Here is a 10,898-nt window from a genome sequence, read left to right on the forward strand (position 1 = left end):
CTTTTGACTAGCTTTCACCAAACCTAGTGCAGCATGCGTGACAAGCGAAAGCTAGTCAAGGTCTCGGAGATGAATCTGAAATGAAATTACATGTATGCAGATAATGTAACTGTGACGAAAATACATTAAAACAAAAGCAATAGGTCAGGTTAAAAATCTCAAATTTTATTCATCCAACGAATGCAGCAAATTAATGTAGGCATCATGAATATCACAAATGAATCTTACATAATTGAAAAGAAATTGAATTGCAGCATTGAATAAACATATGAATACACAGGGTTACATAAAAACACTCAATGCACAATGGGAAGCATGAAATAAATCAAGAGTCGAGCTCTACAACTGCATATCTCCTTATATACAACATTTATATAAAATTAAACCCGTAAATGGCCATGTGTTGTGAACTTGCAACCCAAAAGGGTGGACCAAAAAAAAAAAATTATGCTATGATTCATTGTTATATGAGCTCATTAAGCACATGAAATTGTGACACGGCAAGTGATAGAATAAAAAAAAAAAAAAACGATGAAGGTGCGGGGGAGGTGAGGGGGAGAGGGGAGAGAAACGGTACACATAAAGTCTATGGGAGCGATTTTTTTAATTATGTGAATAACTTTGCTATACTAGGAACTAGGCAGTTGATTTTGGTTTTTTCTTACAGCTAGGACAGGTATAATAATCCAACTCCAAATGCATTATAAATTTCTCAATGATAATTATCTCAAATCAAGTCACAAAAGCTTTAATCATATGACCAAGTCAACTTAACACTATGAAAGCAAATTTATTTTAATTCATAATTTTGGTATAATATGGGCTACAAACTTGATTTGAGTCTTTCTCATCCTTCTCATTATTTCAGCTTCATAACGCATGTTTTATTGTACAGTGTATTAAGAACTATAAATTATATGTGGCTATACAACTCGAAATCTGTGTCAAGGAGTAGCCGCAAGGCAAAGTCTGAAACTAAAGCAGAAATCCATTCCCAAGGATTGTGTACTAAATGTACAGTACATGTATTTTGGAATTTAATTAGAGAAATCTGACTCTGGTTGCTTTCTTACAAATGATTATAACATAGGCATATAGTAATAACTCATTGAGATAATGTGTGTGGTTCCTATACAATTTCGTTATTACAGAGTATATTTCATAAACTTTCACAAACAAACACATTACTGTCCATAAGAATAAGATGTAATGAGGCTTGCAGTGATGTAACATCCAATACAAATGTAGGTACATGTAATGTATTAATCTGATCTAAAAATACAACAAACGGAACAAATTCTCTAAAAATTTCGGATTTTGACTTTCTTTTTATATCATGCCATTTTGTACAGAAAGGATGCATTTCTGAAGGTGGTATCAAGGTATGAAATCAGACTAGTACAAGACCGATGTTAGTACACAAAACAGTCTGTCCAAAGGGGTTTTCCGAGGTATTGTCATGAACAACATTTCATGAATATTCTTTATCTTTAAGGTATCTACTTAAAACGTATCTTGACTGTAATGCTTTCGGGTCTGGAGAGCAAGATTTTTTTTTTCCTCTTTTGGGGGCCCTATCCTCTGCCCCCTACCCCCCCCCCCCCCCCCCCCCCCCCCGAGCTCCAAGGAGGTGATCATAGGTATTGAGGCATTGTCATGAACGTATATTCTTCACCTATAAAGATATCCACATACACCATATCTTGCCTATAATGCTTTTGGATCTGGAGCACAAAAGTTTCTCCCATCTTCCCTTGCCCCCCCCCCCCCCCCCTCGACCACATGCTCAATATGAACAACCTTGGGACCCTACCCACTAAGGATGATCCCAACCAAGTTTGACTGAAATCTGGACTCCGGTTTGAAGAAGATGGACATGTGTTTTTTCCCCTTGGCCCCCACCACCGAAACTTGGGTCTTTCCATGAACAAACTATATTCTTTATAGGTAAATGTATAGATCTACAAATAACATATTAACTGCATTGTTTTGGGGTCTGGAGAAGAAGATTTTTAAAGATTACCCCCTTTTTCCCCTTGGGGCTGTCCCCCTGGGCCACATACTCCACATGAACAACTTTTGGTCCCTACCCCCTAAGAATGATCCCCACCAAGTTTGGTTGATATCCGCCCACCAGTTCTTGAGAAGAAGATGAAAATGTAAAAGTCTATGCACGACGCATGACGAACAAAAAGCGATCGATCGCAATAGCTCACTCAAGCCTTTGGCTCAGTTGAGTTTAAAATAGACACAATGAACATTACCCACTTCACTAGCAGTTGTTAAGACCACATTTTGAAAACAGTACATGGATCGACCAGTCTCTGTCCTAAAAATAGATCATTTTTTTTTTCACCAGAAAGCCAGTTTCTGACTAAAGGCAGTTTATTGTGTTACTGATATTTGATCATCTAATATTCAAATTAAATATCAACTAGCACTAATTGACAAAATTTGAAACAGTTAACCAAAATAAACTAACAATTATACCTCAAATGACCTTGTTTTTTTTTTACTTTTGAGGCTTTGACCCTGTCATGTGACTTCAAAGTGTGTCATAAGGGGAAAGTTACCATAGTGCACCTATTATCCAAGTTTGGTTACGATTGAAGTTCAAAAAAGTTACTGAAACTGTAACAGATGGACACATGGAAGGAAGCATGGATGAACATACAGAATTTGGATCGTTTTGTGTCATCACAATATTTGGTGAATACTGCCAGTTGTTTGGGAAAATAAAATCTTCCCTATAATAAGGTTGTTTTCAGGGCAGCTTGAAGTTTCAAAACAAACTCTTTTCATCGACGAGCCCTGTTCTACTTTTAGTGTTGAAGTGCTGCAGTACGTCCTGGTAACAGCTTCATGTTCATCTACAGATGAGCCTGATGAGGCTGACTCTTCAACAAGAAAGTAAGTTCCAACTTCAGAGGAGCATTTAATGTATCTCAAAAGAGGAAAAAGCAAGGATATGTACGTAGGCCTATACACCGATGGTAGCTGTCTCTTCTCGTTGGGCTTCTAATCTAACGTTGGAATTGTGTTCAGTCAGGGGCTTGGTGGGAGCTGCATCTACTCTCTCTCTGCCTGAGTTGATGAGTGGTGTCATAGCTCCTCAAGGTCTCCAAACGATACTCAATGAATCCCGAGATCCTTGTCATACAGGTACTCCTGAAATATAAGAATGCATTGTAGGTCAAAGCTTTTTCTCGAGTCTCAACAAATTTCACTTTGCACAGAGTTGACTATAACTGATGAAGATCTGATAGCAGTAGAAATACATGTAGTGGCATTCTTATGGAAGAAAACGAGAATAGGTTTATAATAAATGAACGGCGCAACTGGCATGTTGGAGCTTACATTACATTACGTTACGTTGGAGTTTACGTACATCCAACCTAAGTCATGGAATCAGACCAATCTGCACACAAAATTTATTAGACATCTATGAACATGTACATCAAAGATTATCAAAAGCCCCCACATTGCCTGTATATTTGCCCAATGATTTAATTAAGACATAGATGCAATTAATTTCCCTGTAAAGGCCATTTTTTTTTTTTTGGGGGGGGGGGGGGGGGGCGCTCATGACCATATCCTGAACAACTTTGGGTCCTTGCCCCCTAACTAAACAAGGATGATCAACTCCTAGTATGGTTGAATTCTGTCCACTATCTCTGGAGAAAAGTTGAAAATGTTCAAGGTTTTAAAAGCTAGATGAATAAGATACCATGTATGTCACTTAAGCTTTCTGCTAAAGAGGGCTAAAAAGTTGTAGATCACATAAACTTATGAGTATAAACTTACATATCCTTGTGCACCTTGTGTGGTGTCTCACAAAGTGGGGTACTGCATCGCAACTGCCTTGGCTTCAACGCGTCTTTTGCTCACTACTTGGGTATCTGAATTTAAAAAGGAAGCAAGAAGAATGTTAATCATATTCTACGAAGCAAATATATAACATCAAAAAATTGACCCTCATTTCAATCTTTTAAGGGGCTGAACTATTTTCATGTTTTTTTTTTCTTGGCATTAATTTCTATTGCTATTCAGTACCGCTGTTTCAAGTACATTTATGCATGTGCTTCTTACACCAAATATCAGTTAATACAAATGAAAATTTCATGCAGATGGGTTAAGTGTGGATGTGCACAGTTAGTAGAAAAATACAAAATGTGATTATCCATCGAACTTTATGGCAAATCAATTTCCATTTTTTTTATTCATCATTATTATAATTATATCATAAGTATTAGGACTATTATCATTTACATGTGGCCCAATGGGGCTACCAAGAAAATAAGTCAGCGCGGAGTCTTGTAGGTACACTCTGTTTACATGTTTCATACAAGTATATCAGTCTTTATTTTTAAATCTATAACCATCACTTCATTTACAACGTTATACTTACCGGTCCCTTCATTTTTTTTTTTTTTTTTTTTTTTTTTTTTGGGGGGGGGGGCACATTTTAGACTGTTATTCTCTATATTTGAGAAGACAAAAACAAAAATGAACAGGCAAATTAGATGGTGCTATATTGCATGGAAATGTTTAGTACAAGACATGACAATGGGAAACTGGTTTTCCAGACCAGTATTCAAACAATTGAACTTACGCTGTACAGTTTTCTGCTTCCATTATCAACAAGAAATATGCTACGATGATCTGGATAAGCAGGTGTCTCCTTGGAGCAGTCAGAACTCCTTCCATCAGCTATTGAAGTATCTCCTCCCCCTTGGAGTGATGTGTGTGTTGAATTCCTGGGCAAATAAGTAAAATTTAAAGGTTTTACAAATCATACAAATTATGGCATGAGGATAATAGGTCCCTCCAGTTTACATTATAAACTTGAAGTGCAAAATCATTTAATATACATATTTGCCATAAGCAACGTTCAGCTCTACTTACACAACTCAAGACTGACCATAACATGGTTTTCACTTCTGTCGATACAGCAAGTACACATTTTTCTTAAATACGAGTACTAACTTCTCAAGGCTTTCATTTTCAGAGAGAAGGACAGCTCCAAAACTGCTCCATGAAGAATAATTAATACTTGAAAATCATTTCTTCAAACAAAACAAAACCAACAAAGCTTTCAGTCTCTTAATGTAGCCTCTTATGTAATTACTGAGACTCTAGAATGTAAAATAAATGTGAATCAATTTCAAACTAGTCTCCCTTCATTAATCATCGTGGAAAACAACAGAATAGCTTACAGCAGGGTTAGTGCAATGGAAGTCCATATCTCAGAGGCTCCTTCGCTGATGTTGGCCCGGTGTTTCCAGCATTCGTCAACCCTGCATTCAATGGCTAGTCGTTGGCCACATCTGTTACATGTACTTCTTCAATCTGGTGATCTGCACCCTCGTGGTGTGACAGAGACTGTACAGCTATCAATCTGTCTTCGTTCTCCAAATGATGACCCCTATACCGAGTTCCTTTAAATCACCATCACTCCCGAAGAACTGTCATGTTACTTCTTTTTATCTGGAGGAAAGCATGAAAACACAATGTTCAGAAATGGATTTAGAACTCATCTCCACAAGACAATATGCAGTTCCGTTTTGTTCACACAAATACTAAGTGTGCATCAATAGAAAAGCTAGAAATTACTTTTTAGCTACATCGATCAGCATATTTAGAAAGACCCAAAGATGATCTCTGCCAAATTTCAATGCCTAAGGTCACCTGTAACTTTCATAAAAAACAATGTTCAAATATAGTACCCGTTGTCGTCTGCTAAAAAGGGGGATCGATCTCCATGATGTGTGAGCACGTTGATCTTCAGCTAGAAGTGTGATGTCACAGTGGACTAACACTTAACAGTGCCATGCATTATGCATGCATCGTATTTCTTACTTTTAGATGATTGCCACACATGACGTGGGAGTGCAATAGCACTATGGTATTCTCCCAGCTGTGTGGATGCTCGAATGTGGTGGCAAATAAAAGTCCTTTTTACTACATATGTCATCACAATTATATAAATCACCAAATTTCACCATTTTTTTTTTTTTTTATTACCGTATCAATCGAGATCACCTTCCGGCAACACAGTGTCAGTGATTCGGCTGTCGACTCAATAGCAATGTAGAGTTTCTAGACGCTTCTAGTCTATTGCATTAACCCTATTTCAACTGTGCTATTGGAGACCAAGTTTTTACGGGGGGGGGGGGGGGGGGGGTCAATTTGACCCCCCCTTCAGATCTCGGCCGCCGATCGCGCGATCGCCGCAAAATTTTGCCTGAAAATAGAGCCGGATGTCAACTACAAGATTACACGGTCATACAATAGAAAAATTGTTGATTTTATATTTTTGAATAAATTAATTATGCAAATTTATGCATGAAATTATATTTTTACATATAACTCCAACAAAAAGACTGAAGTTCCTCAAGACTCATCAAACAATTTTCTTTTAAAAAAATAGCGCAGTCAAAATCAGTTTCTTTTGTTTTTTTTTATTGTTTTGTTAATTTTTCATGTATTTTACTGTTTTTTCGATCTTTTGTTTTCCATTGTTTGTTTTTTTTTTCCAAAATTTGTTGCAGGCACTTTTTCAAGCTTATCTACATTAGAATTGATTAATTTCAATGGTTAAAAGTTGAAATAATCTTATTTATATCAATTAACCCAAAAAAAAAAAACAAACAAACCACAATTTGCATAGGATTTGCACAGAAATCATGAATTTGAGCTGTTTTCAGGTTGACATGCATATGCAAAACATTGCGTAACTTCAAAACGGTGTACCCGCACGTCGCAAATTTGGTCTCAAAATATGCGGGAGACTTCAATGAAAAAAAGTCATAAAATGACGCGGCAAAATCTTTGCGCGTTGAGGAATCGTGGCGTGAAATGTCGAGAAGGGGGTCAATTTGACCCCCCAGTTAAAATAGGGTTAATTATAGCACAGCTTTATATACGTCGATCTCTAACCGTGGTCTAAACTCGACCAGACGTCTCCCTCTACATACTTTACAGTGATCATCTCTGTGTGCATGATGCTATGCAAGTAGTCCATGTAGAGTTCATACCACTGCATTGTAGGCCTAACGTTAGGTCTATAATACCGCAATGAGAACCGGACCTAGGATATAGCTTATCCTGGAAAACCGTTCAATGTAGGCCCTAGATGTTTAACAGTGGTCTAGGTTCTGCTTCTACTACGTTCTAGGGCTAAATCGTGATATCGGTCCCCTCTCATTCTGCGTGTGTGTCTCCACTAATGCGCAAAGTCTATGGAGGTTGAAAGAAGTCCCCAGCTATAGCGGTGAAGGGTGAGTGGGGACCTAACCGGAGTTCTAGACTACCTACTAATACTATAGTTGGGCCTAACCCGTTAGTATTACAATACTAGTAGTAGGCCTATTTCGCGTTAATGCTGTTCTAGTTGGAATAGAATAAATGAGTAGGGCCTACAATTAACGCCAACGGTTGTGAGACTTGTTTAGACTAACGGTTAGACTTTTACAGTTAGACTTAGAGTAAGCCCTACCTCGGTAGAACCCCAACTTAAGTACATGTAGACTAGACCGTGTCTATTAAGTTCTATTAGTTTCTCTAGGATCTAACATTACACTGTTAGTAGTTAACGTTAGGCCTACGACTAACGTTCTGGAGAATTTAGACTCAGAGTTTAGTGTGTCCCAATATTTTCTGAAACGCATTTAGCATTCTAATGTTAACGTTAGAACTTTTAGAACTCTATTAGAAGATAGCTCCTGATGATCGATGTATCATGAGAGGCATTTTTTCAACTTCGCTCTATAGGTGCCTACAAAAGTACAAGTAGCCCCCTCACACAGTTACAATGTCAGATGTACAATGTCAATGACGGTTACATTCGTCACTCATTTTTGTTAATTTTGGAAATCATAACCTGGTCTAGACTCTATTTTGTTTGAAAAATGCGTTTCTAACGTTAAAAAGTTAAAGACTTATGAAATAGTCCGCGAATATAGGCCGAGCCCCATCCCAACATGCACAAAGACTCAAAGTATTACTGTAATATTAGATCCTAACACCTAACAGTTGAGTTTCGGCCTCGGATTCTAGCTGTTAGGTACAAGGTGTTTATGGTAAGGTAACTGCGACCAGCCCCATAGCTAACTGTGTACACTAACGTTACAAGGAGCGTCCCGGGCCCGGGGTTATTCGTAAGGTAAATTAGATGGTCGTTTACGGAGAGGTAGTAGCCCATAATACTGGAAAAACTCAACAAGTTATAATTAGATCGATCTATGGTTTGCTTACCTTCAAAAATGTGAATAATATCTCCGCCCCACTCCATTTGAAGACAGAAATTTTCTCACGTCCATTATATCCAGGCTCTGATTCTCACGATTGCACACGCACGTAAATCCTATGCATATAATACACGCACAGCACATCGTATACACATGCACACAGGACGTCCACGCACAGGCGACAGACGCGTCGCTCAGGTAAACCAGGGAGGTTTTGTCTCACCTCCCTGGGTAAACCTTCCCGCGCCCAAACCAGGGGAAATTGCGGCTGGTGATTGGCTTAAAGTAAACACATGACAGGGGAATTCTCAATTTCTATTGGCCTAACCAAATGCATTCAAATATGTATTCACTGGAATTCACCCTAGTTCTGCCAGCTTGACTTACTAGTTCACGGTAGTTCCTTCAGTTTTACTAACATGCGCTGTTTTCGTAAGATCAACGAGTTTATGATAGTTTCTCCACTTCGACTAGCTTTACACTAGTTCCTCCACTTTGACTAATTCTTGGCGTATACACTGCAAACTAGTACAGCATACAATTTTATGCTAGTCAGACTTGATTGACTAGCTTTGGGTTAGTAAACCATGGCCTGATTTAATCCAGCAGAGCATTACTAGCTGCATTGCCGCATTTTACTATCATCATGTTCGTATAGCAATTTTTACTAACCCGGTGCTCGACTAGTTTAATGCTAGTCAGGCCAGGAATTGACCCATTTAGGTTGTGTGTGTATATTTGGATTTTTTCCAAATCATACCATGTTTTTATAAGAAAAATGACATTAAATTCTGCATAACTCTCAGAAAAAGCTATTTTGATCAGCCTAATCAAGTCAATCCAAATGTGCTTTATTACACACACACCCAAAAAGAAATTGTGCTACTAAATCACTTTTTTTTAACATGACTTCCTTCTTCTTCATTTTTTGCAGAGCTCACGCTATATACATACATATATTAGATTAAAGGGGATGGCTAGTAACCGATCAGTGGGAATCAGTGGGAATGCTAAGGGATGATTGTTCCAATCCTTGTGGGATTCATTTAAGAGTACATTACATATCTACTGTTGTGTGGAATTTATTTGCTTCAGAACGGTCTCATATTCAAGTAATGTGCAGATTAATGCCCCGTCACTGACCAGGGACGCTTACCTGGAAGCATTAAACTGCACATTACTTGAATATGAGACCATTCTGAAGCAAATAATTTTCACACAAGAATAGATATATAATGTACTCTTAAATGAATCCCACAAGGATTGGAACAATCATACCTCAGCATTTCCACTGATTCCCACTGATCAGTTACTAGCCATCCCCTTTAAGCATAATAGTATGGCAGATAATATGTAACAAAAATGGTCGAGATGCTCACATCCGGCGGAAAATGTGAAATTTTGCAAATAGGGGTATTTTGGGGCGCTGATTTCAAAACTTGCCGGATCCAAGAGATCTGACCACGGGGTCAGCCGCCATTTTGAATTTCAATATGGCCGCCATCACAAAACATATTTAAAGATCCCTATCTTCAGTTCTAAATGACCTGTGACGCCAAAATTTGGTACACAAGAGCGTTATAACATGCTGAATTTGATGACAGATTAATTTGAAGTGCATGACAAACATAGAATGGCCGCCATTTTGAATTCCAAGATGGCCGCCTCCACGAAAAGGTCAAAGTCCCTTTCTCAAATTCTAAGTGATGAGTGACGCGGAAATTAGCTGCAAACATGTATTTTTACGTGCTGAGTAAAAAAAAATGGAACTTATATGATGTCTGACAAACGCAATGCCCACTGTTTTGAATTCCAATATGGCTACCAAGACAAACATCATGACTAACATTCACAAGCATGCCAAAAAGTGCAGCAAAAATAAAGCATAATGCACCTTTCACTGACGTCACAACGTAAATACGATAGCGCGCACTCAATCACGTACAAATGCGCGCTCAATCAGGTAGCATAATTTACAAACCCGAGATAGAAATTTTCCACACTCCAACATGGCAACTTTTTAGGAAAGTTCAAATTGGCTGCCGTGCAGCTAATCAGACATATCAAATAAGTCTGTTATTGAAGTGGTCATATCACCATGCTTTTATGTATCAAATTTAATGGCCTATTTTATTCAGAACTGAAGATAGGGATCTTTGACGGCGGCCATATGGGAATTCAAAATGGCGGCCGACCCCGTTGTCAGACCTCTTGGATCCGGCAATTTTTGAAATCAGCGCCTCAAAATACCCCTATATGCAAAATTTCATATTTTCCGCCGGATGTGAGCATCTTTTTCACATATCTGCCACACTATAACTCTTAAAAGGGAAAAAATATCTCGATCAACTTGAGCAGATTAATCAATATCCGCTTCATTACATAAATTCTCTTACACTCTCATGAGAATACATTTCCCAAAACGTGTCATAAACTGAGAAAAAAAACCTGCTTAAATCAACCGAACAAAACTCATCATTTTTGTCGAGCCCACCAGAGGTGCGGGGAGACTAAGGGATCGTCCGTCCGTCGTCTGTCCGTCCGTCGTCCGTCCGTCCGTCCGTCCGTCGTCTGTCCGTAACACTACAAAAACTTTAATAACTCTTTACTCTGGGCTTCAATTGCAATCAAACTTCGAGGGAAGAGGGG

General features: G+C 38.4%; 1 long non-coding RNA gene across 2 annotated transcripts; it reads right to left on the reverse strand.

Annotated features, from left to right (window-relative positions):
- Positions 1 to 2,928: 2,928 nt before the first annotated feature.
- On the reverse strand, positions 2,929 to 8,319 carry LOC139741716 (uncharacterized). Of its 2 annotated transcripts, none has more exons than XR_011711638.1 (4): positions 8,257 to 8,319; positions 4,613 to 4,757; positions 3,805 to 3,899; positions 2,929 to 3,168 (listed from the first exon to the last, which is right to left on the reverse strand). It is a non-coding gene; the product is annotated as an uncharacterized lncRNA (long non-coding RNA). The 2 variants fall into 2 exon arrangements; XR_011711637.1 differs by lacking the exon at positions 8,257 to 8,319 and adding an exon at positions 5,217 to 5,801.
- Positions 8,320 to 10,898: the final 2,579 nt, after the last annotated feature.

The sequence above is a fragment of the Diadema antillarum genome, unplaced genomic scaffold, assembly GCF_040938485.1.
Source record: "Diadema antillarum isolate AM-2024a unplaced genomic scaffold, OU_Dant_1.0 seq00000946_RagTag, whole genome shotgun sequence".
In the NCBI taxonomy this organism is placed as follows: domain Eukaryota; kingdom Metazoa; phylum Echinodermata; class Echinoidea; order Diadematoida; family Diadematidae; genus Diadema; species Diadema antillarum.